The following is a 7,542-nucleotide window of genomic DNA, read 5'->3' as shown; positions in this document are numbered from 1 at the left end:
ATTATTAAAAATGTTTAAAACATATCTGCAAAATAAATAGCAAAATTAATAAACCCTCTACATGTGGAAAAACTTTATGACCATCCAGAACACAGGAAAGCCATATCCTTTTTTTTTTTTTTTTTTCTTCTTGGTTTTGGCAATAAAAATACAGTCCTAATGGAGAACACAGGAGAGCAAGTACCAGCAGAATTGACAAGATGGAGGAGGTATATCTCAGACAGTGAGAATGTGCAGGTGGTTATTTGTTCTACTGAGACCAAGATTTCTCTTTTTCTGGCTGGACATGTCAGAGAGATGCACAAATCTGTAACTGAGGTTTTGTCCCTGCCCTGTTTAAGAGAGTCATCTCATTTACTATGGACAGTCTTGGAAATGTCATTTCTTGGCAGTCATGAGCAATGAATTACAATATGCTACATCTGGGGGGAAATGCTGGAAAGAATCTGCACAGTAAAGATTTGGAAAGTGCAAGAATGAAAAGGTAAACAGTATTCCATATTGATAAAATACATTTAAGAAGTTTAAAATAAGACAGCTGAGTAGGAAAGCAGACTAATAAACCTGAGTAGTTTCAGATTTACTGAAAAGGGTATTTCAGGTGTGGATGTAGCTCCAGGTATTGATACAGCTCCTCAAATCTCACCGAGGTGTTTTGGTCACGAGTTAGTGTTGGGCAACTGCTCAGGAACATCAAGAACATGTGTAACACAGCAGGGGAGTGTTCAATGCATCCAGTGGTGGGGATAACAGCCTGACCTCATGAAGCAAGGTCACCTTATTGTGACAGAGGTTAATTCTAATCAGGTATCTTACATCTGAAGGTATTGTAATAGAGATTGAACAGCTGCTGAATTAAGTAAATGAATAGAAAGAATTCAACTGTAATATAAATAATAAATGAAAAGATAGAATAAGATTCCTTATACACTAACATCCCCTGAAAAATTTGGAGTAATCAAAACTACTCAAGGTTGGTGTCAAGTGCCAGCCCAGGTGGCAAGATAGTGTAAGGTAAGAAATACTGTGAGACTTCATATTGACTTCTTCAGAATTAAATTAATCATTTCATAAATGCTGAAATACTTCAATTGACACTCTGGGATCAAACTGATTTTTATTAATAAAAAACTGCTTCCTCTCTCTCCTACTGATTTTTCAGTTCTGCAAGAGATAAAAAAATAAACAAAACAAGAACTGTATCTGACTGAGAGCAGTCACAGAATGTGTCTTGAGGCATTTCGAATATGGCTCTGGTGAAGACAATGTCATGCTCTTAGAAATAAGAGTTTTGTCTGTGCTTCTGCCTCTCACTGAGTCATTAACAGCCTCAGATGTGAATGACACTGAAATGCACTTGCTCAGTCTGGTTTTTTGGCTGACACAGTGAAGCAGCAATCAGACTGAGGCTGAAACATTTATGAGAGAGAGTCATGAAGGGCAGAAAACCCAGAAATGCATTATTTACTGCACATATTCTTTATTCTCTCTTCATGGGTAATTCATTTGAATTCTGCTCTTCTGTTGGGTGAAGTGGATCTAAAGTAACATTTCTGAAGCAGCCTGTTACTCCAGATTTACACAGCTGTGCTGGATGGCAGGATCTGCCTCAGAGCATTTTATATTAGCTGTGTCTCAGAGGGTGCTCTATGCCTAGGGCTCAGAATATTCCCAGCCAGCTTAATTTTCACAAGCTGCCCTTGCAAGGCAAACTGCAAATGTATTTACAGATCTAGAACAATAATTTCTTACTCTTCAGGTTTGTTAACCTGTCAGAAATGAATCTGTTTCTTCAGACTTCTATTTTTGCAGGTGCCTCTGCTACAAAGGCCTCAGCTGTACAAAAATGAACTAGACAAAATGTGCAGACGCTTTATTTGGCATGGAAAGAACCCAAGGACACAGCCCTGCTACGGTTGCAAAAATTAAAAGGAATATAGGGAACTTGGCCTTTCTCCGTGGAAACTCGACATTTGGGTGGCCTGGCTGCAGCCTGTGTGGGGCTGGCAGTCGCTGTCTGAGAATGAAGAGGCTGACTTAACCTGGATCTCTATCAAATCCTCCCTCTGCATTTGGCAGAGGTACTGACAGAAATCCTCTGGCCGAGAAAGCACAATCAAATCCTGTTAGGCACAGTATCTTGAGAAGGGGGTCATTTAGTTTAAAACACTGAGACATTTTAACTGTGGTTGTTTGGCATTTACTCTGGTTGCTGATTTATTTGAATTCTCCTTCAGTTACAAAAAAATATCAAGGGGGAAAAGAAAAAAGGATCTAAGGATCTGCAAGACTCAGAGAGTTTTTTAGGGAGCAGATTAATAAATTCTTCCAGTGTACATCTTCGATACATCACCCCTCACCTGTGTATGCACAGGAGATAATCAAGCAGTCCTAACTACTGGGAAACTTGTGAGGTTTACTGAGAAACAAATTCTGAGGTTAGTGCCTGAACAAACAGCTGGGATGGGAAGAAAATGCTTCCTCTCATAAGTAGGTGGAAGTGGGTCCTGAATCATTGCTTCCCCCTGGCTGCCCCACATCCCTCGGTTCAGTGTGCATAGAGGAAATCCACATAGGAAAAGCTTAGGTATCAGCCCTGTCTGCTGCTCACCCTTGCTTCCACAGCAAAATCCCACCTCTAGGTTGCTAAGCAGTTTGTGGTAGTGATGTGGAGGCCACAGAAGTCTATTTTGATGCCAAAAGCAGGGTGCCAGTTTGGTGTGCCATTACCTGCTCTCTTCTGGGCCTTATGTCAAGGGATATTAAAAACACAATCTTCGTTCCAGTTCAAAGCAGAGCATGAACTTCATAAACCATCCCTGGCAGGGACCATGTTTCCCTGCTTGCTATGTCCTTTTCACAGTCCTGTGAGGCATTGCATTTGCCTGTCACTGTCGCACGGTTCACCATCTCCAGGTTTGGGAATTTTGATGTTTGTCTCAAGAAATGTATTAAGTTCCCAACTCCGCAGCTTTTACTTGCCCAAGGAAAGCTCATAGGCTCTGACCTCAGGCTGTTTGCAAAGCCTGTCAAAACTCATTTGTCTAGGAGATTGCAGAAGCAAATATCACAGTAAAGGCTAAAAGGCAATTCTATGCCAAGCTCATTCTAGGTCACTAACTTCCTAAGGGTATTCTTCTAAGAAATAGCTTCATTTTGAGTAGTTCTGCAAGAGGAGAGAGACTGTGAGTTATAGTTAACCCCTTCATCCTAAGAAAAAGCAAGAATCCTTCAGTCTATCACGTTTATCATTCAACATTTATTCAGGCTAAGACGTCCCCCCTTAGAGCCAATACTAGGAAATAAAGTTACAAGGAAATAGTAGATTTGAATGAAATATTCTTTGCCCTTTCAAAAAGCACACTATTTTAAATGTGTATCTTGGGCAGCATCCCCACTTCTTTTAGCAAAGTAAATACAGTGTATTCAAAACAAAAAGAAATCTCACATTGAAAAACTGCATCAACTCAAATAAAAGGCTTCACTGCCCAGAAAACTCAGATACCCCTCAGGAAAGCCATTGGAGCAAAGACAAAGAAATACAGGAGGCACACAGATGCAGTTTTGAAGGAAGAGACAGTCATGTAAGAAGTACAATAGAGCTAAATAAAATGAACATGCAAGGGAAGTAACATAATACAAAATTAAACAAATAAAGCCAGCTAAATGATGGGAGGTGTGGAGGTAAAGCAGACTTGGACAGTCCTACCAAAGTGCATAGAGCTTGCACACCTGCATCAGCTGCTGTTAGGAGGTTGTGAGAGGGACTAGCAAAAAAACTACCTGAATCCATGGTACCTTAGATCACCTCATCTTCTAAAAACCACCTAGGCCATGAGCAAGAGACATGAGGAGAAAGACAAGGTTATTCTAAGGCTTTGATTCTAAAAAGTTATTTCCTTAATTAAACATAAGTTCTAAGATAATGTCAGCCCAGTGCTCATCAAGTGTCAAAAAACGTTAGGAATGTTAGGAATTCGTGGAAAATAGAGTAATAGAGAACAAATAGCGCTATGCAAATGCATGCATAATGCACATGTGTCTAAAATTGTGCTTATTTCCCTTTCAAAAATGGTGCAGAAAAATAAGAAAAAAAAAATCTTAACAGTCATCAGTAGGCTAGAATGTTGACAGCAGAAAACTGCCTCTTCCTATCCAAAAGGTGTCTTTAAATGAACCCCAGTTCAATGGGCTCAAAAGAAACAGAGAAACATGTCTCTTCATAAGAGACATTTCACTTGGGCAAGTCCTTTCCATGGAATGCAATGGATTTGTGATGCGGATTCAAAAATTGATTAGACAAATTCATGGAAATATATATATTGTTCAATGGTATTAAACAATTATGCATCAGTCTCAAGAAGTCCATGACTTTAAAATTGTTTGGGAGGACTGTAGGGAAGCATCTCCAAATGCTTGCCCTGGTCATGGACTCCTCAGTAGCTGCTGGGCAGCACTGGGAATGGGACAGGACCAAGACCCTTGGTCTCCCCTGGCTCAGTCCTGCTCTGATGTGCTGACATATTTTGAGCTCAGGCTTCAGGACAGGAACTTTCCTTACTGGCTCTGAAATGACCCACTTGAGTAGTTCTGCAGGAAAGGGACTGCAAGACTGACAGGTGTTTTGTCTGGATTTCTGCCTCTGGTCTGTTTACATATCTAAATTCAAAATTTGGTTCTAGTGAAGGGATGTACGCCAGAATCCATCAACGTGGGAACACCTGTGCAGTGCACTGGGGGCCACAGAAGCCTCTGCATAATATAAAAGTCAAATGTGTTCTAATAAGTGAAAAACTAGGATAAGTAGGGGCTCATATTTTATCTACTTTTTTTTTTTTTGTAATTAAATGAACATTAACCTTAAAACCCATCACAGGGTACAAAATCAGTTTTAATCTGTTAAAGTGATAAAAATGATAAAATTATGCTGCAGTCTTGCTATTGTCTAAAACCAAGTATCTTAAGATGGTATTGCATTGCATAGGTACACAATTTTCATGGAAAGAGTCAACAACAGGCCTACAATCAGAGACATGCAGAAACAAAAACTGTTAAACAGTATCTTTTTCAAGATATTTGGAAAAGGAAAAAAAAAAAAAAAAAACAAAACAACAACAGCCCTCCCTTGAAAATAGTATCTTTTTCTAGGCAGTGTGAAATACTAATTTTTATTAAAGGTATACCAGAAATTTGTATTTTGAGTAAACACCCTAGGACTATATACACAAAGATTATTCTAAGAAGTGGTGTAGCTATTTAGTATTCTGGTGGATGGATCTTGAATCTTGAAGTTACCTGAGGTACTGAATGTGTCAAAAAGTTGTCCTCTGACTTGTCCAGAAGGACAACTGAGACAAAAATAAAATCATTTGCCATGGAGCAAGAAAGGGCCTGAATAGGTCACGGAAGAAGTGATTAATTGCACACTCCTGTTGATTTTACCCTTAAGTCTTGATTCTTGGATCTTTCCCTAAAGCAACAGATTCAGCATTCAGACAAGAAGATAAGGAACTCTGTTTTGACATAAAAATAAAAAATGACCACCCCTGGATGGGGCAGCTCTGCTCTGACCTTCACATGCCACCATGCCTTCAGAGTGAGCTTCTCTTGGCTGGCTGCACCCACTGACAGGGTCACTGGCACAGCAGTGACTTTCCACATGACAGGAAACCTGTGCTGGACTGGTGAGCTGCCAAGAATTTTAGAGAGGTGACCTGGTGTGCAAATAGCTCAAAATGCTGACAGCAAGGGGTGGGAAGGACTGATGATGGGTCACTTAAGGTGGGAAGGTTGGTCAACCCTTTTGGTTGGTCCCTTTTGACTCACTTCCTCCCTGGCCACAGGTGACACTGACAGCTGCTTTCCCCCTTGGCACAGCTTCTGTCAGTTGTTGTCTCCGTCACTCAACAGGTTTGACCAGTTTCAGGGCTGATGAGCCCAGCATCTTCACAGTATCCTCCCTGTCTCCTCCATGCCATGGGTACTATGGAGAAACATTAAGAAATTAGCAATTTAAGTTACCATGAAGTAGAATCAAAGCAATCCATATGTAACTGCTAGGAGAAAATTCATGGCAAACTTTAACTACTGCACTAAATACCTTGATAAACCCTATTTTAAAAAAAAATATTTCAAGAAGTTATTATTTCAAGAAATTTTCAGTGTAACAAATACCTATCCCTATAGTTAGAATGATTTGAGTGTTAAATTGGAATATAAGAGATAGACTTTTCAAACTTTTGCCAGTTTATTTGAAAATAATCAGTATCTGCTTCTTGGTAGATAGACTTGGTAATCTATTTAATGATCTTTAATTCTGTTGCTCTGCAAGGAACACCTGCTTAGGTTTTTTTTTTTTGGACAGGTGTTGAGAATCATAATTAAAAACTGTGATGGAGAGAAGATATGTCTAAGTACTTAAAAAGGGTCCTCTGGGACACCAGGACTTCCCTGACATATGGACAATGAAACAAGTGCAACAGCAAAATTAGTAGCCTAATGACCTCAGCTCTTGGAGGCTCTGTGACACAGACTTCTAGAGCAACTATTCAAAACTAATCATGTACACCACTAATATACAGGCACAATGAGCCAAAAGTACCTGACCTTCTCATCGATTCTCTTTGAAATGTAAACAATAATCTGACAGATCAGAGAGGCTAAGCCTCTTCAGTTTAATGAAGATCAAATTATCTTCCATTTCTTCCCATAAAATTTTGGCAAGAGTGTATTGCTTGTTCTCAGTGTTACACGGGAGTTCAGAGGTGTTCAACAATATGAGAAATTTCACAGCTTGAGTATCTGGAAATGCCCATACATGATTTCACCCTTTTCACCCTCTGTAGTCTCTACCAAGTATGAATTATTCCATTAACAGTCATATGATGCTGTTTCCACCACACTGGAATCCTCTGTGCAGACCCACGGACCTAATCAAACACATAATCAATCAATTTGCTTGTCACATACAAGCAGCAAACAAGACTTCTTTGTGTCCTACACAATTGCCTTTTGAGAAAAAAAAGTGGGCTACTGGTTTGTAAGAGCATGTAATACACAAGTAATGCGTGAGGGGCCAGAGCCTGTGGCGCTGAGGAAACCTTGTGACTGAATTCCTGAAAAGGGACATTTCTGATGGGTTACTCAGACTGCCCTGACTAGTGTTCTGAAATGACACAGTATGAAAGAATATATTTAAAAGATTAATCACTGGAATCAAAAGCTTCTTACAAGTTAACAAAAGACAAAAGTGGGCAACCCTTTGGCTTTAGTATCACTGAACTTTCATGAAGGATGAACTCTTGCTGCAGAACTCTGCAGAGCAGAAGGGAAAACAACAGAACAGCTCAACGGTTTTTAAATGTCTCTCTCAGATTCTCAAGGGGCAACAAAAAGAGAGAAACATGACACTCATCCTTTTTTGGTGAGGACATCACCTACTGCCTTGAGACCTTTAAGACCCTGCAATGAGACAAGAATTGAAAGTAATTTAAATGGGCAAATGTGGCCACATCCTTTTCTAAGTCAGCCACAACATCTTTC

The sequence above is a fragment of the Lonchura striata genome, chromosome 1 (genome assembly GCF_046129695.1).
Source record: "Lonchura striata isolate bLonStr1 chromosome 1, bLonStr1.mat, whole genome shotgun sequence".
NCBI classification, from domain to species: domain Eukaryota; kingdom Metazoa; phylum Chordata; class Aves; order Passeriformes; family Estrildidae; genus Lonchura; species Lonchura striata.
The sequence above is the reverse complement of the archived record's forward strand: the minus strand, read 5'-3'. Positions refer to the sequence as shown.